We start from the raw sequence: 21,845 nt of genomic DNA, 5'->3' as shown, positions 1-21,845 counted from the left end.
TTGTCTCTGACACACCCACTACCCTCATTATCCCACTCACTGAATCAATCCATCTTACTGAGGGTCTTCTTATCCTACACTGTCCTTCCTCCCTTCCAAGTATAACGTCCCTCTCTAAGGACTTATCCCTCTGTGCAACATGTTCAAAGTAGGTCAGACGAAGCTTCAGAATCCTTGCCTCCAAGAAGCAGCCTGGTTTAACCCTCACCAGAATGAACCTGTTTGTTCTCTTAGCAGTCCACAATATATTCAATACTATTCTCTAACACCTCAACTCAATGGCACCAATTCTCCTTCTATCATCCCTAGTCACTGACCATATCTCTGACATATAGCAAGTGATCGCAAAGACCATGTATGCAGAGTAAATTATTCCATTCCAGAAACTGGACTCTATTAAGAAGAAAGTGGTATCAGAATCAGAGAATGTCTCATCAACAACCTGTTATGAAGATGACACAACCTTGGATGCCAGAAGTGAGGAATACTCGAAGCACTTGTTGTATAGGATCAAAGACTATAGCCTTCAATTTGGATTACATCTCAATGTAAATAAAAACAAAAAATCTTACACTTCACTGAGAGGCAACATAGTGACAAATAGAGAAAAGTTTGAGACTGTAAAGGATTTCAAATTACTTGGATTCACACACAATACCCTTGTTACCTGCAGTCGTGAGACCAGGACATGGTTTGCACCAGAAAAGTCCGCAGACAGACAGAGATCTTTCCAAGTTATTGTAAGCATAATATCATAAAATTAGTTTCGAGACTATGAGGAGCTATTCATTGGAGTGGGACATGATGCTTGAAAGGGTGGAGGGTCAGCAAAGGTCAGGATGACCCTTGACCACATTGATTGACGGAGTGATGCTGCAATAGGTTCTACTGTCTCAGGAAGTGTGAAGATGGCACAGAATAGTACAAGGTTCAGAGCTGTTGTTCATAGGGTTGTAATGAGTTGCACTTGACTTGATGGCAACTAGCAACATTATTTTAAATTCACGAGATGCTATCAGGACATACAGAGTAATAGGTATCTCATCAGACAATAATAATGGATCTCTGACGATGCAAAGGCAGAGCTAATAAAAACGTTGTGGCATAAATCCAACTAACATCTCTGTAGGAAAATGTCTTGAAAATATTTTTTACTAAATGATTACTGTCAAAAAAACAGTAATAGACAGTACTACTTTGTCAGAGAGCATGGCAATGAGTTGTAAGCAACACAAAGTCACCCCAAGATAAGAGCAGATTATAGTAAATATTTTTATCACAAAGATAGTATATAGGTATTATGTTGTAGTAACATCAACTACTTACTACCCTTTTAGGACAGTTTTCTGTAACTAGGACTTTGTTGTTGTTGTTGTTGTTTGGTGCCATCGAGTCATAGACGACTCATAGCGACCCTATGAACAAACAGCCTGAGCACTGTTCGTACATAGAATTTCTGGAGGCAAGTCATTTCGGAAGTGGATGCCGCTCCAGCTTCCAGGCTATTTAGGACTTTAGAGACTTTTATATATTATTTAATATTTGTTATTAATTAAATAACTGATATACAGGATAAAAGGAAAGCTGTAAGGAGGAAGATTAATACCTATGGTTCATTTAACTATTGTCTCTTTATCCAACATTTCCATTTCCAACAACTTTGAAAAAAAATCAACTATCATTCCCAATTTTTTGACAGCTTGACTGCTCAGGATAACCCCAATAGGACAAAAGGATCACTAGTGTTATCTGCAACAAGGAGGCCACACAAGGGACAGTGGCTGATTTACCACAGGTCACCTTTTTCTCTTTTGTTGTTGATTTATTAAAGGTTCAGGATGATGGAAAGACAACTCGAGTCTGCAAGTGAACAGCAAATGCCTGACTGAGGACCCAAAGGTGCCTAGGTAGTTAGTGGGTGAAAGGAGAAAGGGAGTAAGAAGGGTTTGTACTGAAGGGCTGAGTGTACAAAGGATGAGTGGCTTTTTACCCAGGGTAGACAGCAATCAGAAGCAAGCAATTTCCAACTGTCAACACCACCACTACTGACAACAACTGCAGCTCTAAGGTAATGGACAGAGATTCTGCTAATTTATATGCATCCTACAGTGCACTGGGATCCCAAATTGGTCATGATCAATGAGGGAGAATGGTCACTGGCACCAAGGAAAGGGTATGGCTCTCCATTCCAGCATGATGCTGATTTCATTAAAGACCAGCAACCTGATCTTTAGAACCTAACCATACCAAGGCAACAGAAGGAAGTATTTTTGACACCATCTCCCATTCAACATCATTCAAGCCTTGCCTACAGCTCTGGTTTTAGAGCAAGCAAGGATAGGCAATAGAAAGAAACATATTCAAAACCACCTTCCTTTCAACATCATCAAAGCATTTGTTGTGGTTTTTGGTCTTAAAGCAAGCAAGTATCAGAAAGAGAATTTGGAAATTATATAACAATATCATTCATATCACAGGAAGAAAAGTATCACTGAATATCATCAAAGATGATCAGTACATTTATAAGAAACTGTGACAAGTTAAAGCTAGATTTAGAAGAGTGGAACCAGGATATCATGGCTGATCTAAGATCGATCCTGGTTGAAAGCAGAGAATTCAAAGAATGTCTGTGTTTCATCATCTGTGAAAATGTATTTGATCATATGGTTCACAACAAACTATTACTAACATTGAGAAGAATGTAAAACCCAGAACATTTAAATGCATTCATACAAAATCTAGACCTTGTCAAAGAAGCCGTTCTCTGAACAGAAAAAGGGAATACTATATGGTGTAAAATCAGGAAGAGTGTCAAGGGTGTATTTTTTTCTACATATCTTTCAGTCTTTATGCTGAGCAAATAATTTGTGAAGCCAGACTCTACAAAGAAGAATGTGGCATCAGGATTGGAGGAAAATTCATCGTCAATCTGCACTATGAAGACATCACAATAGTGACTGCTGAAAATGAGGGAGAAACTGTTTGTTGTATTCAGTACAAAAACAGGTTTGACCATTCCTTGAACCCTAGGGCTAAATGATGGTCTGAAAAACAAAAATGTATTGTTGGCCTTGTGGTTGGGTTGTTTTTCTGTTCCCTGTAAAAGGAAGATATAAGGACAGAAGAGAATAAACTCAGGGCTGCAGTATTCACTGTATGCCCTCCTGAGTCTTTCTCTTGTCTCATTTTTCTTAATCCTCACTCTCCCCTTTAGAGACTGTTCAACTGGTGACGTCAGGCTCCATCACATTATAATAAATGGAGAAATTATTTAAACTGTTAACTATTTTATCTTGTTCAGATCAATAATCAACATTCTTGGTATCAACAATTAGGAAATAAGGATACATATTTCTTTGGGCAAGTCCACTGTCAAGGTATCTTCAGAATACTGAAGAGCAATGTTGTCAGTCTGAAGAACAAAGTGCCCAAGATTCAGGCCATGGTATTTTTAGTTATTTGCTGTGCATCTGAGAACTGGACAATGAATTAGGATGACAAAAAGTTGATTAATGCTTTTTCATTTTGGTGTTGGAAAAGGAGGAGTATCCCATGGACTGCTAAAAGAATAAATAAGTATGTCTTAGAAAATGTATAGTGTTCCTTTGAGTCAAGGTGGCAAAGCTTCACCTCTGATACTTTGGAGATGGCGTTAGGAGAGGCTATTCCTTAGAAAAGGATCATCATGCTTGGAAAGGTGGAGGGTCAGCAATAGATATGAAGACTCCACTGAGACGGGTTGACATGGTAACTTCAGCAAAGGGCTCTACTGTGACAGGGATAATAAGGATGGCACAAGACTGGACTGAGATGTGTTCGTCATAGTGTTGCTATGAGTCATACTCTACTCAAGAACACCTAACAACAACAACAAATGATTGGCTTGTTGTATTGTTGTTCAGTGCATCAAGGTAGCTCCAAATCACAGAATACTCTAAGTACAGTAATATAAGTATATTGAAAGACCCAACCCTTATGCACGTCACCCCTGATTTTACATCATGATGAATAATCTTGTTCTATTTAAACAGCTGTTTCTTGGTTAATGTACAGATTATACATGAGCATAACTAAATTGTGACTAAGCAGAATTTAGTAGATGTTAGGTGTTTATCTCTTGCTAAGTGAACTAGATAGCTTATTAATAATATAAATTATGAGCCTATTGGTGAAATGTGCCTTTGAGTCAAAATCAACTCATACGTGACCCTCCAGTGGTTATTCAGTGGTGGTGAATTACACTGCAAATGATAGTTCCTCTTTCTCAACAGAGTGGCTGGTGTTTTCAAACATTATACCTTTTGATTGGCAAATCTACTCCTTACCAGTAAGCCACTAGAAAAAGTGATAATAATTAAGAGGTATGGCATCCCTGTGGGGTTATTGCTATAATTCTTAGTGACCTTATGAACAACAAATCTGAATCTTGCCCTGTCACACATCATCCTCACAATCTCTGACATGCTCAAGCCTACAGTTACAGTCATTGTGTCAAGCTATCTTGCTTATTTTGTCAATCTATTTGAAGGTCTTTCAGTCTCTGAACCCCACCTTTCCTGGCATATGTCCAAGTACTAGATGGTCCCAAAAACATGCCCAACGTATGTGAGAACAAGTTTCACCATCCTTATCTCTAAGGAACACCACCCTGGTTGCACTTCCTCCACAACAGATTTGTTTGTTCTTTCGGCAGTACACTGGATAATCAGTATCCTTAAACAGTACCATCATTCAAAGGCATCAATTCTTCAGTCATCCATAGTCACTGTAAAATTTTTAGAAGAAAGGAAATATTTGAAAATATCATTAATTTAATCAGGCACCATAAAAGTCTTTAATCTGACATTGTTTCTCTTTAGCACTTTGGAGAGGTCCTTTTCCTTGTGGGGCAAAATCACGTAGATAAAATGTATGGAATGGGATAATGAAAATAGGACAATTTTTTTTCCCACTATGCTTAGCTTAAAATGAATCATTCCAGAGCCAGAAAAGTGTATGCCTCTACTATTAAGTAAGGCAAAACCAGGTACAAAGTAGATCCTTTCAATCTTTTTATGCTGAGAATTTCCTCAATATAAAAGATAGAAACTATGACATTAGAGAGATTTTTAATAACAGTGACAGATAAATGGGCTACAGTAGAATGGGCTGCAGAAATAGAAGACTAGCATAAAACAGAGCAGCAGGTCACCCAGCCTATGGACTGTGAAAGTTGAATTTTTCTATGAAGGTCATTTGGAGAGTGGAGTATACCTTTAGAAACATAATGGCAGAAATAAGTTTGACAACCAATAGATCTAAAGCTGAGTGCCTATAAGCAGACACTGGTGGAGTAGGGTAGGAGTGTTCCCGAGCCCGTAACTATCAGTGCTAAAAGAGCTCTACAGTACTCATTTAAGCTGGGCAAAGTCCAAGTCTAGAGACCAGGACAACAGCGAGATTCCTACCTGTTGGCCTGAAAAGAAGTTATCCTGATGGAAGAATTGTATCCCGAGTGGTTTCTGAGGTTGAACTGTAACTTATTACTTCCTTGATAAATTGCACAATTATAAAAGTAAAATCTGTTAAGTCTTTGTGGTCCCTGTTATTCAATTAGACCTATCAGAACAAATACAGAAACAGAGTGTCCTGGAACATTTTCATTTTTATTTGTAATAAAATTTGTAGGTAGAGGCATGACTGACTTCCAACTCTTAGAAAACAGCCTTTGGCTACAATCTTGATTGTAACTCTTTCCTTGTCAAACAAAATTTCTAGAAGAGACCAGAAACCAACCCCATGACATTTATAATATGGTATCAACTTATTTTTAATTATTTACTTTTTAATATGAATTATTTTAAACATATAAAAATTACAGCAAATAATATAAAGCAGACATGGATTTTTCCAGTATCATGTTTAAACAAATGTTAAACTTCTATTTTATTAACTTTTTATTTTCTGATTTAAAAGAAATGAATTTTTACAAATACCATTAAAGGTCACATTTCCTGTTCTATTTCATAAAAAATTCTAAAAGGTAACTCTTACCTTAAAATTGTTGTGTATTTTTCATATTTTACATATAATATATATGTGTGTGTTTTCTATTAAAACAGTATTCTTAAGAATTAACACCTTTTACATTTAAAATTACCATAATTTTTCATTATACTAGTAATACCTTATAAGAAAGATAAAGCTCTAGAGTATTTAAATTTAAAAGTATATTTTTGAATGTAAGAATGGCATTCACATCCTGATCTATAATCATATGAGTTTTAAATGAAATCTTTGACTCAATCCTTACATTTTTTAACCTTTTATATGAGGTGGATTAATTCAGTGACTGGGGCAATTGGAATGGGTATGTCAGAGATAGTGCAATTGGCACAGGACAGAGCAGAGTTTAGGGCTGTTGTACATAGGGTTACTATGAGTCGCAAGCGACTTGAAGGCACATAAAACAACAATAACATATGAATTTATTCATTTAACTTTAAAACACTACTATAGTTTGATATTAAAACAAAAAACATAGCCAAGTAGTGAGCATATGATGATGACAGTCCTTCACTTATTCACTCACTGCACATCAAATGCCAGCAGTGGATTCAGTGGCCCGATTAAGAGGTTTGACACTGAACCCCATCTCTGGAGTGATGGTCACCATCCTTATATGCTTCTCTATTGTAATGGCAGCATCTTCCCTGGTTTGGATCTAGGTCCACCAGTTCTACCTGATTCATTTTATCACACTCTTCTATCTCCTTCCTCTCAGGTAGGAGTTAGAGCATTCAGGAGAGAGAAAGCCATTCTCAGGAAAGTTAACCATAAATTCAATGATTAAGCACCCTTTTTCATATAGTCTATGATAAATTGGCATGCCTTCATTTAACACACATTTAAAATCTTTATGCTTGACAATCTGACCTGGATGAGAGTTGATGACTATGGTTTGGTTGTCAAGAGTAGATAGTGGCTCTTGGAAGCCACACAATGCTTCAACCAGCTGTATGTTCATAAACATAAAAAGGTCTTCTCCTCATCTCATAAGGTCTTATCCACATCTCCTAAAAATGGCATGATTCTTTTGCTATAAAACAATGATACATCCAAGCTCCAGTCCTAGATTTCGGTCTCCTTCACCATGGAATATTATGTTCTGACCCTCTTTCATGCCTTTGTCACTATGAACTTATAGAATCTTTTCTAGAACTATCTTTCTTCCATTGCTTTACATTTGCCTTTAGGATTGATCTATTCTGCATGGCACGGCACTCCATGCACACAGATTGCATTTGTTGAACCATTCCAGGTTCAAGCTGATGAATTCCTATTTACATTCCAGTACCTCGGTAATCAGGCAGCATTCTACTGCTCCTTTCTTACCTCCTCGGCCTTCACATGTGTCACAAATCACATTCTTCATTTTAACTTTTATGAATATATTATATATAACAGAAAATATCAAGAATTGAAGAGAAATAAGTTATATTTCCCATTGTATGCATTCAGCTTTAACTTTTCCCATAATAATTATAGCCTTGAAAACTGACAGAATGTTACCATGTGTTACAATTAAAAAACAGTAAGTCTAATTTTGGTTTGATTTAAGACCCAGTTATTTCTTTGTTGTTGCTGCTGTTATTCTGTGCTATTTAGTCAAATATGACTCATACCAACCTTAAGAACAACAGATCTCAAGCCTGTCCTGGCCTGTGTTATCCTCACAATCTGACACTCTCAAGCCCAATAAAGCAATCACTGTGCCCACCCACCTGATTGAAGGTCTTCCTCTCCTTCTCTGTCCCTCCATCTTTCTAAGCAAAAAGTCCTCTCCAAGGAAAAACTCTACAAGAAACATGTCCAAAGTATGTGAGACAAAGCTTTATCATCTTTGCCTCCAAGGAGCACACTGGTTATACCTTCTGGTAGATATATCTATTTGTTCTTTTGGTAGACCATGGGATGTTCAGTACTCTTATCAAACACCAAAGCTCAAAGGAATCTGTTCATATTCTGTCATTCCTATTTATTTTACAGGTCTCAAAGGCATAAAAAGTGATTGAAGACTATAGCTCAAGTTATTTCTTTACACAATAGTAAACAAGATAAGCACTACAACACTTTAATTCTTAAGAAGAAATCAACAATATGTAGTGATAAAAAGAATAAAGGCTCACAATGATGAAATTGGAGGGTTAACTTAACAGAGTGGTTAGACAAAGCTTGATTTCACTTACTTGTTTTGCAAAAGGATATTATACTTGAAATGGTTAAGGGCCAGTGAAAGAGGAAGACTCCCAATGAGTGATTGACATGGTGATTGCAACAATGGGTTCAGGTTCATCAGTGAAGATAATGATGGCAAAGCATAGGTAAGGCTTCAGGTCTGCTGTTCACAAGGATACTATGAGTTGTACTCCACTTCATGGCACTTTTTAACAACAAGGTAGTGATGTGTAAACAGAGGGTTGAATGAATGACATGGAAGGAGCTGAATGGGCTGTATGAATCTATCTTTTTTCTATTAAATTGAGTAAAGAAGAGTTAAGGAGAAAAGGTTTATAGAGTAGAGGAAGGTTTCATGGAAGGAATTAAGGCATATTCCATCTCCTCCTCCTATTCTTGGTTCATCTTTTTCCTCTGTTGCGCCAGGAGATTAGTGACTAATCTTTGTTTCCTGGACAAGCACTTATAAGGTTTCAAGAAGTGGTAGGCAACAAATAGGAAACAGAACTACAACAGTAACAATAATATTAACTAGTTTTTCCCATGAATCTATGACCCTAAACTTCTGAATGAAGTATTAAAATGCTATGGGTTCTCTGGTTGTATATAAGGCACCTTAGCAAATCCTTCTTTTTTTAGTTCATAGTGTTGTTATTGTAAATATTCCAATCACATAAATGTTGCCAATTCAGATTTTGAAAACTTATAGAGAGCAAAGATACTACTAGTCACTGAAAAGAGTGCAGAAACAATGAAATAATATTAATAATATATCAAATGCAAGAAAAATCCTGCTGACAATTATTTAAAAAATAGACAGAATAGTGCATCAATAGGGAACTAATTCAAGCTGGACTCAGAAGACCATGTGAGACCAGGAATACAGACCACTGCTGATGTCAGCTGGATTTTGACTGAAAGTAGAGAATAACCAGAAAGTAGTTAGTTTGAATTTTATTGACTATGCAAAAACTTCTGAAAATGTGGATCAGAACAAAGTAAGCATAATTTTGAGAAGAATGTGAATTTAGGATACTTTATTGTATTAATAAAAAATATATAATAAACAGAGCAAACTGCTATTGTCTGAACAGAACATGGCAACCAACCTTGCTTGGTGTAAAATAAGAAAAGGTGTGCATCAGAGTCATATCCTTACTTCATACTTTTATTCAAATATAGATAGATAGACGGACAGACAGATAGCAACTTATAGACATATGAGACATATCTTTTTATAGTCACGTTGTTTTTGCTGTTAAGTGCCGTTGAGTTATAGAAGACTCATAGTGATCCTATGAACAAAATACATGAACAACTGCATAATTTTCATCGTTTCTCCAAATTCATAGAGTTTCCAGAGGCAAGCTATTGTGAAAGTGGATGCCACTTCTGCTTCCAAGCTTATTTTAATCGAGAGTGCCACCAAACACTGTCCAACATGAGTAACCATTATCACATTTGACTCATCAGTGTCACAGTGTTTAGCATCACACAACCACGAGTTACCTCTGTACAGCAAATGGACAGACCAGTGCTATGCTACTTAGAAGAATGTTTGATCAAAAACAATTAAAACCAGGCCTGAGGGCTGCAGATTAAAATCATCACTTTTGACTTTTTAGACATGGTATTGTCTATAAGTCAATTCGACCATGATTCATAGTGACTCAATGAACAGCACACTTGAACCTTGTCATATCCTATACCATAGTCACTATCAGTGATATACCTGAGTGCATTGCCTTATCCACTGTGTCAATCTATGTTATTAAAGGTCTTCCTTTCTTTCACTAACCTTCCACTCTTCCAAGCATGATTATCCTTTTCTAAATACTGGCCTCTCCTATCAAAAAGCCCAAAGTATGAGTGATGGAGTTTCATTACCCTTCTTCCCTCCAAGAAGTACCTTGGCTGCACTTTCTCCAAGACATACTTGATTGTTAGAGATTTTTGTTTGTTTGATTTTGGTGGTTTGGTGGTCCCCCCCCCGCCCCATGGAATATTCAGTATTCTTCTCCAACACTACAGCTCAAATTCATGAATTCTATTGTTATCCTTAATCAATGCCTAACTTCTTGATGATTTCAAACATGGGAGATATTACTGCATATTTTACGGACATTTAAAAGCACATATATAAATTATTGATTTTGAAGTAACAGTATCTACAGGGAAAAATTCTTGAATAAAAATATTTCCGTGAGTTTTATCTCTAATGTTGAATTATGGCTGGCATTGAGAAGAATGTGAAACCCAGAACAGTTAATTGTGCTCATGTGAAACCTATACCTAGTCTAAGAGCAAACAGAGCAAATGAATACAGCATGATTTAAAATTAAGATATCTGTGTGTCAGGATTGTATCCTTACTCCATATATGTTCAATCTGTATGCTGAGAAAATTATTTGAGAAGCTAGACCCTATGAAGATAAATGTGGCAGCAAGATTTGAGGAAGACTCATCAACAGCCTCCATCATGTAGATGATATAAACTTGTTTGCCAAATGTAAGGAGGACTTGAAGTACTTGCTACAGATGATCAAAGATTTAAGCCTTCATTATATGTTTTATTTCATAATCAAGAAAACAATCATTCTCACCATAGGACTGATAGGCAGCATCATGATAGGTAGAGAAGTGATTGACACTGTTAAGGACTTCATACTACTTGGATCCACAATCAATATACTTTGGTAACAACATTCAGGAGACCAGAAAACTGGTCTTGCACTTGGAAAGTCTGTAGTCATGGACCTCTACAAATTATTGAGGACTAATGACGTCAGCTTGAGGACTATGGTGCACCTTACTCAGGACATGATCTTCTCAATGTCTTGTAGCTATGCCACTGAGAGCTGGACAATGAATAAGGATGAAAAAAGAAGAATTGATGACTCTGACCTGCAGTGTTAAAGAAAAGTGCCTAATATCCCATGCATCATCAAAAGAAAAATCAGTAATACAGCTTCTTGGAGGCAAAAGTGATAAAGATTTGACACATATATTTTGCTAGAAGAAATTATTCATTGGAGAGGGACATAATGCTTGGGAAGGCAGAGGACTGACAGAAGAGAGGAGGACCATCAACCAGGTGGACTGAAATAGTAAGTGTAGCAATGAGCTCAAGTGTGTCAGAGATTGTGAAGATGGAAAGGATAGGACAGCGTTCAGATGTGTTGTTCACAGGTTACTTGGAGTTGTACTTGACTCAATGGCACCTATTAACAACAACATAAATTTCATAATGATGAAGCATCTGTCTTTGACCCTTTCTTGCTATTCCCTCCCTAAGGCTTATATAACCTTTAAAAAAAAACTACATCGTTGAAAATATACTAAGGTTCTAATGGGTGATTTTAACATTTTTTGTGATGTCCTTCTGTATATAAATATTAGCTGATGTGGAAGGACAATTAAATTGATTAGTTCTAATTGAATGACTACATCTCAAAAATACTAAGTTAAAAAAGAAAAGGTGTAACTGAATTTTTGGGTGACTTACCATAACACTGTGTTGTAAACAACTATAATCAGTACTTTCTAGAAACATACCAAAGGCATACCTTTAGTATTCATGAAAAATGAACTTGGGAGACAGACTTCTAGTTAAATATATAAATAATTTATTGACCATCAAATTATTCTGAGATATATTGGGCAACCTCAGTAATGACGAAGCTAACTATTCATGAAAGTGCATGATTCCAAATACACTATTCACACACAGCAGCTGATAAGGGTGGAAGCTAATATTTTATCTAATCAAATCACCAATTGAATTGTTGAAGAGAGAAACAATTTGGTTCATAAGTCTTCTCAAATGCAAGCATAAATAAAAGAGCAGAATTAACTTTAATTACTCCCATACAGAGTTATATGTTAGGAAATTTATAGTTTTAATATAAAACACTGAAGAAACTCTTGAAATTATAACACTGAATTATAAAATTTACTGAGATTTGCTATGTATCCAGCTTCATTTACTCATCTATATAATAACTATTAAGAATTTCTGGCGAGGTTGTGGAGAAACTGGAAGACTTATTCACTTTTGGTGGGAGTATAAAATGGTGTAACCACTATGGAAGGCTGTATGGTGCTTTCTCGAAAAGTTGGAAATAGAAATACCATTTGACCCAGCAGTTTCACTACTGGGAATTTACCCTAAAGAAACCATAACTGCCACCCAGGCAGAATTGGAAACAATCCAAGGGCCCATCAACAAATGAATGGATATAGAAGTTGTGGTATATTCACACAATGAAATACTATGCTGCATTGAAAAACAAGGGATTCATGAAATATTATACAAAATGGGTGACCCTGGAGGACATTATGCTGAATGAAATATCTCAGTCACAAAAGCACAAATACTGCATAGTGCCAGTGTTGTAAAGCAGGGTTTGGGGGAAAACTAAGAGAAGCTAAATAACGTATAGTGCATTGAAACAGATGAGGGAGAGAACGGTTTAAGAGGAATATATTATTAGGTATTATTGTCATAAGGAGAGTCCAGCATGAAAGCTGTAAGCTGCACAGTGGAGTGGACTGGGGTAGGGGTGATTATATAACAATGAAAAAAATATCTATCTATATCATCTATATCTATATCTATATCATCTATATCTATCTATATCCTTTACTATTTTACTTTTCAAAGAGAAAAGCAAACTGGGTAGGAGGGGTGGGCAGGGAGGAAAGTATGTGACAATGAAGGAATGGAAATCCAAGGACTCAGTAAAATTTCATTAAATGAAAAAATAATTTTCAACAGTAAAGGTAATGTTAATTTTTCTTTAAACATGTAATATTTAGAAAATATTCAAAACATTTTTTATTGATTTTCAAAATTGCAAGTTAATTACATAGAAAATACAGTATTATGATCAGGTACTATGATCAATGTTATAATCATTTCCTTCTGGAAAGAAGTAAAACATAAGTAAAATGATAGTACTCTATACTCAGATTAGCTTCTCATATGTAAATATTAACCACACAAAAGAGTCATTGAAAAGGAGACATCAAAACAGCAATAAAATCCAATCAAAGTAATATTGAAAGATATTTATAAAATAATATTTGTATTATATTTATTTGTCAGACTTATATACTCATCCTTGCTAAAAGAGTAGTTTACAAAAGGAAGAGAAAATCTTACTGGATAAAAATGTTCTCCAAACTATTTACTCTTCAAAAGGAGGTAAAGAAAAAAAGAATCAGTTAAAAGGACCGAGAAATATTTCTATCATCAAGAAATTTCTTGTCTTAAATCTCTCCACATCAATTGTTGAGAACACTAAAGGTTATTGATCCAATATAAGCTAAGAAACCTTTAGCTCTTTCCTTTCTATTTCCTAAATACTTCAATTACTTCTCAAATCTCTGAAAACTTCATATCTCACTCAGAGCAGATTTATAACAAAGCTATTCTCTTAAAACCAGGTTAGGACAATTATTTTATCACTGTGCTTCAAGATAAAACTCAAACACATTAGTGCTTTGAAAATCATCAACAGTTCAAAACATGAAAACACAGAGACCTTATTTTCTTTATTGATTTCTTTAAACTTCAATATGCACACCCTTATCTTTACAACAATCCTACTGTCAAACTACTTGCCCCAAATTACCCCTCAATTTAACTCTACTCATAAAACATATCCTAAGATATAAAAAGAAAACACATAAAATATGAATGAAACATACTAAGAAAATAAAACTTTTGCCTTATTGAATTCACATGAAAAGCAATAAACCATTCAAGCACACCAAAATGAGGAATATACACTATATAAAAGCATGTTATAAAAAAGTTTAAAAATATATCTATATTCTATTTTCAAACACTACCATTATTAATTCAAGACACAAGTTTCAAACATACTGCCATATAGTAGATTCCAACTTATAAGAACTCTCCATTGAGTTTCCAAGGTTTTAATTATCAAGGGTATTATTCATGAAGAAAGCAAAAGGTTATTACAAAAACAAAGGAGAAAGAAAAAACATCAAAATAGTTGTCAGAAGAAATTCTAAAGATTACTCTCGAGTACTATTACTCTGGAAGGCAGTTTGACCCTTTCTCAAAAAGCTAACCGCAGAAATTCCCTATGAGCCAGCTATTTCATTGCTTGGAATATACTCCAAGAAAATGAGAACTGAGGCACAAATGGAGACTTGTACACCAATGTTTATAGCAGTATTATTCACCATCTTAAGAACATGTAAATAGCCCAGATGTCCAATCACAAATTAATAGATTGGGAAGTTATGGTACATTCATACAATGGAATACTATGCAGCATGTAGGAGCAATGATACTACAAATTGCTACCTAACTTGGGACGGACTGGGGACCATTATCCTAAGTGAACTCAGTCCCACAAGGACAAATACTATATAAAACCATTATTGTAGAATGAGTATGAGGATCCAAGGTGGGGATGGCAGAAGCAGAGGGGTGAGCATTGGTGGGCGTGGGATGGGGTGTTAGTCATAGGGCTGCACAATTCGATGAGTGTGGGAGGTGAAGAAAATGGGAATAATCTTTTGTGAAAAACAATGTATTCAAACTTTGTAAATAAGCCAGTATAAAATACATAAATAATAGAAATTAGAGAAAGAAGTAAGAAATAGAAATATATATTTCACTGGAGCATCAAGAAGCCAAAACAAACAGAAAAGATGTTGAAAGTGAAAGACCTGACAGAAAATTTCAAAGGGTAGCTCTGGAAGACAAAGCAAAATATAATGGAATGTGCAGAGAGCTGGAATTGGAGTATAAAAAGGGAAGAATTTGCTCTGTATTTCTTAAGCTGAAAGAACTGAAAAGTAAATTTAAGTCTCATGTCACAATATTGAAAAATACTATGGGCAATATATAGAATGACCTAGAAAGCATCAAAAGAAGATAGAGGGAATACACAGAATCACTGTACCAGAAAGAATTGATAAACATTGAAAAATTTTGGGAAATGAACAGGAGCCAATGGTAATTGAGGAGGAAGCAAAACCTGCATTGAAGGCATTGGCAAAAAATAAGGTCCCAGGAATCAATGAAAAATAAATGACTGTTTCAACTAACAGAGGTAGCCTCAGATGTGTTCACCAGTCTAGGTCAGGAAATTGGGAGGATAGCTGTCTGCTGCTGAAGATCATTGAAAAAACAGCTATAACAGTACATAGAAAGGGAACTGCCAGAATTTCAGGCAGGATTTAGAAGAGGCCTTAACACCAGGAGTATCACCACTGATGTCTGATAAATCCTGTCTAAAAGCTAGAATATCAGAAAAAATCATTTGTGCTTTATTAACTATGCAAATCCATTTGACTGTGTGGATCATAACAAGTTGTGGCCAACGCTGAGAAGAATGAGCATCCCGGAGCATTTAATTGTTCTCATGTAAAACCTGTTCCTGGACCAGGAGGCTGCATGAGAACAGAGCAGGGGAACACTGCATGCTTTAAAATTGAGAGGAAAGTGTTTCAGGGTTGTATTTTCTCTCCATACCTATTCAATCTCTAGACTGAGCAAGTTATCTGAGAAGCTTTATTCTATGAAGAGGAATGTGGCATCAGGATTGGAGGGAAACTCATCAACAATCTGCGTTATGCAGATGACACAACCTTGTTTGCTGAAAGTGAGGAGGGCTTAAGCACTCACAGCAGAAGATCAAAGAATGCATCCTTTTGTATGTATTGTATTTTAATGTCAAGAAAACAAAGATTCTTACCACTGTACCAACAGGAAGCATCATGCTGGATGGAAAGGAGATTGAAACTGTCATCTTCCTAGGATCCACAATTAACATTCTTGATACAAACAGGAAATAAGGAGACACATTGCACTGGGAAAATCTGTAGTTAGGGATATCTCCCAATTATTGAAGAATAATAATGTCGGTTTAAGAACTAAGGTGTCCTGTAGAGAGTGTAGAGTCCTCTTTGGAAGCAAGAATGATAAGGTTTTGCATCTCATACATTGAGCATGTTGCGAGGAGGGGCTATTCACTGGAGAAGGACGTGATGTGGGGTTGGGTTGAGGGTCAGTGAAGGAGAGGAAGATCCTCAACCAGGTGGAAAGACACGGTGACTGCTAAAATAGGCTTTTAAGTGTCAGGAAGTGTGAGGATGGTGCAGGATAGAACAGGATTCAGATCTTTCGTTCATAGGGTTGCTATGAGTCATACTCGACTTAATGGTACCTAACAACAACGACAACAGCTACAAATCTTAATGGGAAGATCTTTCTGCTGCAAAGAACTGGTGGATTCATATTACCAGCCATGCACAGCCTTTTGATTAATAGCACACCAGTCTGTAGACTACACCATAATACTGACCTTGTTATCACAACAGAGTATGGCAAATTTCTGGTGAGATACCTGAAATTTTACAATATATTCTATTACTCAGTTTCATTACTATATTTTTTAAAAATAGAAATTAGTTACTAAAAACAGTTAAATAAGGCTAAATTTACTCACATAGAAATATGGATTAAGAGAAAATACAGACGAGCTAATCTTATTGTCACTTTAATAATCTCCCAAGGATATACATTTTGAGATGTATTTTTTCATTTGTAAAATTACATAAATTATACAAATTATACATGAGCTTGAGAGGAACTCATTGATAACTTAAACAAAGATTCTCACCACTAGGTGAATTGGCAGTACTATTATAGATGGAGAAAAGATTGAGACTATTAACTATATTACTTGTGTCAAAACTCAACATTCTTGAAAACAACAGTTAGGAAGCCAAAAAACTAATTGGATTATGAAAATTTGCTGTAAGAGAAATCTCCAGGGTGCGAAAGAACAAATATATCATCCTGACTCATGTACCTGACTCAGGTCATGCTCTTCTAAATTATTTGCTATGCATCAGAGAACTGGACAATGAATAAAGATGACAGAAGAAAAATTGATGCTTTGGGTTTTTGTGCTGTGTAAGAGTACTGAACATACCATGGATTGCCAAAAGAACAAACGGGTTTGTTCTGGAGAGGGTGAAAACAAATTACTCTGTGAAGGCAACAATTTTGAAGCTGCAGATCATAACGAACTATGGCTGACTCTGAGAAGAATGGGAATCCCAGAACCCTTGATCGTTGTAATGCGAAACTTATACTTGGACCAGGAGGCAGTCGTCAGAACAGAGCAAGGGAACACTGCATGGTTCAAAATTGGGAAGGGCGTACGCCAGGGATGCATCCTATCTCCATACCTTTTCAACCTATGTGCAGAACAGATTATCCGGGAGGCTGGGCTCTATGAGGAGAAATGTGGGGTCAAGATTGGTGGACGATTTATCAACAATCTGCGTTATGCAGATGACACAACCCTGCTTGCTGAAACTGAAGAGGACCTGAAGCGCCTGCTGCAGAGCGTCAAGGACTGCAGCCTACAATATGGATTGAGGCTCAATGTCAAGAAGACAAAGATTCTGACCACTGGACCAATTGGCAGCATCAGGATGGATGGTGAAGAGATTGAGATTGTACACAGCTTTAGTATGCTTGGCTCCATAGTCAACAGTCTTGGCACCAGCAGCCAGGAAATTAAAAGGCGCATTGCCGTGGGAAAGTCTGCTGTTAGGGACCTCTCCAAAGTGCTGAAGAGCAATGGTGTCTCTCTGGAGACTAAGGTGCATCTGATACAGGCCATGGTCTTCGCAATCACCTGTTATGCATCAGAGAGTTGGACAATGACCAAGGAGGATAGAAGGAGAATTGATGCCTTTGAGCTGTGGTGCTGGAGAAGAGTATTAAGAATAACATGGACTGCTAGGAAAACAAACAGATTTGTCCTGGAAAGGGTTAAACCAGGTGGTTCCTTGGAGGCAAGGATTCTGAGGCTCCGTCTAACATACTTTGGACCTGTTGTGAGGAGAGCCCGGTCCTTAGAGAGGGACATCATGCTTGGGAGGGTGGAGGGATGGCGCAGGAGGGGAAGGCCCTCTATGAGGTGGATTGATTCAGTGACTGGGATAATTGGGATGGGAGTGTCAGAGACAGTGCGATTGGCACAGGACAGAGCGGAGTTTAGGGCTGTTTTACACAGGGTCGCTAAGAGTCGCAGGTGACTTGATGGCACATAACAACAACAACAACATCTCACATACTTTGGCTTGTTGCCAAGAGGAACCAGTCCTTGGAGAAGAGCATCCTGCTTAAAAGGGTAGAGAGACAGCACCTCCAAAAGAAGAAGATCCTTGAGGAGATGAACTGACACAGTAACTGAAGTAATGGTTTTAGGTGTGTTGGGCACAGTGAGACTGGCCTAGGATAGGACAGAGTTTAGAGCTATTGTGCATAGGATCTTTATGAATCACAGGTGATTCAATGGCACATAACAACAACACACACAAACAACTTGATTAGATATGTGCTCACCTTAATATAATAACTAAATATATTAGGATATTATATTTTATAATATGTGGGTGTAGGAAATTAATTACTCCTTAGGTTCATATATATTTGTTGCATTTATTTTTTTACTAGTTGATTTACAAAATTAGAATACATTGTTTTCAAGAACAAATTCTTTCAACTTCCCTAATCCCCCCACCCAACAAATTGTACAATCCCATGATTAATCCTCCCTTCCCCCTGAACATCCTCATCCCTATGCTTCCAACCTGTCCTACCCCTCTTGGATCCTTGTACTTACTCTACAAGAATGGTTTTATACAATATTTACCCTTGTGGGACTGACTTAGTTCACTCAGCATAATGCTCTCCAATCCCTTTCAAGTTAAGTAATAATTTACAAAATCATTGTTCCTGCATGCTGCATAGTATTCCATTGTGCAAATGTATCATATTTCTCAATCCATTCGTTGTGGCTGGACATTTGGGCTGTTTCCATGTTCTTGTGATGGTGAATAATGCTGCTATGAACATTGGTATACAAATTTCTGTGATTCAGTTATTATTTTCTCTGAGTATTTCTGTAAGACACAGCAAAAGACCTAAAGAAATGGAAGAATGTGCCCTGTTCATGAATAGGAAGACACATTATTAAAATGACAATCCTACAAAAAGCAGTCTACGTGTTCAATGCAATCCTAGTACAGATACCAAATTCATTTTTCAAGGAGACTGATATAAAAATTACCAAATTTATTTGGAGAAGCAAGAGACCTCGAATAAGCAAAACACTTCCGAGAAGCAAAAATGAAGTTGGAGGCATAGCATTCTCTGACTTCAAAACTTACTACACAGCAGTAGTAACCAAAACAGCACAGTACTGGTACAATGACAGGCACATAGACAAATGGAACAGAATTAATAACCCAGAAATAGACCCAGCTATCTATGGTCACTTGATATATTCAATAAGGAAATCAAAGCTATAAAATGGGTAAATGATAACCTCTTCAACAAATTGTGTTGGCAAAACTGGACTTTTACCTAAAGAAATCTAAAACAAAATACACATCTCACACCATAGATGAAAATCAGCTCAAGTAATTGAGAAGACCATGGTTGGATTAGGTGCATCTTTGTATCTAGACTGACATCGTTGTTCTTCAGCACCGCAGATTTTTCCCTATGAAATTTGTCTTTTGATTTCCTGACTGCTGGTGTTAAGAGTGTTTACTGTGGATCTTAGCAAGCTATAATTGTTAACAACCTCAATCTCTTCTCCATTTAATATGGTGTTGCCAATTGGCCCAATGGTGAGAATCTTTTTCTTCCTGATGTTGAGCTTCAATCCATATTGAAGAATACAGTCCTTGACATTTTGCAGCAAGTGCTTCAGTTCTTCTTCAGTTTCAGCAAGCAAGGCTGTGTTATCTGCATTTTGTAGATTGTTAATGAGTCTTCCTCCAATCTTTTTCAAAAGTCTCTACTGTCTGTTAGATCCCCTTTCTGTATTGGGAAGAAGTTATAACATAAATTGGCTGTTGTTGTGTTTGGGGAGAACATTGTTCTAATTGATACAACCTTTTTCTGTCAGTTTACTGTAGATTGCTATTACGCTGAAAGTTATACTGCTGGTGTGTCACCCATGGTGGACATGTTTTAGTAGATTGCCCAGATTAAGACAGAGTAAGAAGCAGGATTGGTCATCTACTTCTTAAACAGCAGGCCTTCAAAAACCCTTTGAACACTAGAAGAATGAGGATAGTTATTGTAGTGTAGTCGGAGATATCAGATTGGAAGTAAGTCAAAATGAAAAGAAAAAGAGACACACAAACATTGTTTAATAATTGGAACACAGAACGTACATAGTTTGAATGCTGGAAAACTGGAAATTGTAAAAAAGGAAATGGAATGCATGAACATTGACATACTAGGCATTAGTGAGATGAAATGGACCAGCTTTGGCAACTCTGAATCAGATAATCATGGTATACTATGCAGGTAATGAAACACAGAAGAATGGTGTTGCATTTATAGTCAAATATCAATTTCAAGTTCTAGCCTAAAATACAATGTTGTGAGTGATAGGATATTAATCATACCCATATAAGAAAACTATTTACATGACTATTATTCAAATGTATGTTCCCATTTCTAGAGCCAAAGAGGAAGAAATTGAGAATTTTTACTAAACCTTGCAGTCTGAAATTGACCAAACATGCAATCAATACATGTTAATGACAACTGGGTACTGGAATGCAAAAGTAGGAAACCGTGAAGAAGGAACAGTAGTTGGAAAACATGGGCTCAGTGGTAACAACTAGGATGGAAAGAGAATGATCAAATTTTATGTTTTCAATTATTTATTCTTTGAAAATACCTTTTATTAAAAGACACTTTACACATGATGGACTGCATAGGAGTTAAGATTGACTACATTTGGGAAAAAATTGTTGGAGAAGCCCAGTATCAGAAATCAAAAATGGCCCAGGTCATACTGTGGGTCAGGATATAAATTTATGTTGATGTTTTTGTTTTGTGACTCAGAGTGACCCCATGTACAACAACCCTAAACCCTGCTTTATTCTCTGCCAATCTTAATGTCTCCGACACACTGACTCCAGTTACCTTAGTCACTGGTTCCTTCTTACAACACGTTCAAAGTATGTCATACGAAACTTCAGAATCGTTGCTTCCAAGGAGCAGACTGGTCTCACCTTCTCTAGGATAAACCTGTTTATTCCCTTAGCAGTCCGTGGTATATTCAATATTCTTTTCCAGCAGCACACATCAAAGACATCCATTCTCCTTCTATCATCCCTAGTCATTGTCCAGCTTTCTGATGCATAGCAAGTAATTGCAAAGACTATGGCCTGAATCAGGCACACCTTAGTCTTCAGACAGATATTATTGCTCATGACTTTGGAAAGGTCTCTGACAGCAGACTTTGCCAAAGCAACTTGTCTTTTTATTTCCTGACTGATGGTGGATTGTGAAGCTAAGCAAACTAAAGAGTTGAACAATCTTAATCTCTTTACCACGTATCATGATATTACCAGTTGTCCCAGTGGTGAGAATCTTTGTTTTCTTGATATTGAGCTTCAATCCATATTGAAGGCTGTAGTCTTTGACCTTCTCCAACAAGCAAATCAGGTCCTCCTCAGTTTCAGCAAGAAGGGTTGTATCATCTACGTAACACAGATTTTTGATGAGTCTTCCTCCAATCCTGATGCCACATTCC

General features: G+C 36.6%; 1 protein-coding gene and 1 pseudogene across 1 annotated transcript in view; both read right to left on the bottom strand.

Moving 5' to 3' along the window:
* Positions 1–21,845, bottom strand: part of LOC102862055 (ephrin type-A receptor 6-like) — a 1,552,036-nt gene that overhangs the window by 1,324,546 nt on the left and 205,645 nt on the right.
* LOC102862460 lies at positions 6,564–7,402 on the bottom strand (annotated as a pseudogene).

This window comes from Elephantulus edwardii, unplaced genomic scaffold, assembly GCF_000299155.1.
Source record: "Elephantulus edwardii isolate Elephantulus edwardi_28Jun2011 unplaced genomic scaffold, EleEdw1.0 scaffold00136, whole genome shotgun sequence".
Classification (NCBI taxonomy): Eukaryota; Metazoa; Chordata; class Mammalia; order Macroscelidea; family Macroscelididae; genus Elephantulus; species Elephantulus edwardii.
This window is presented reverse-complemented; position numbering and strand designations above follow the sequence as displayed.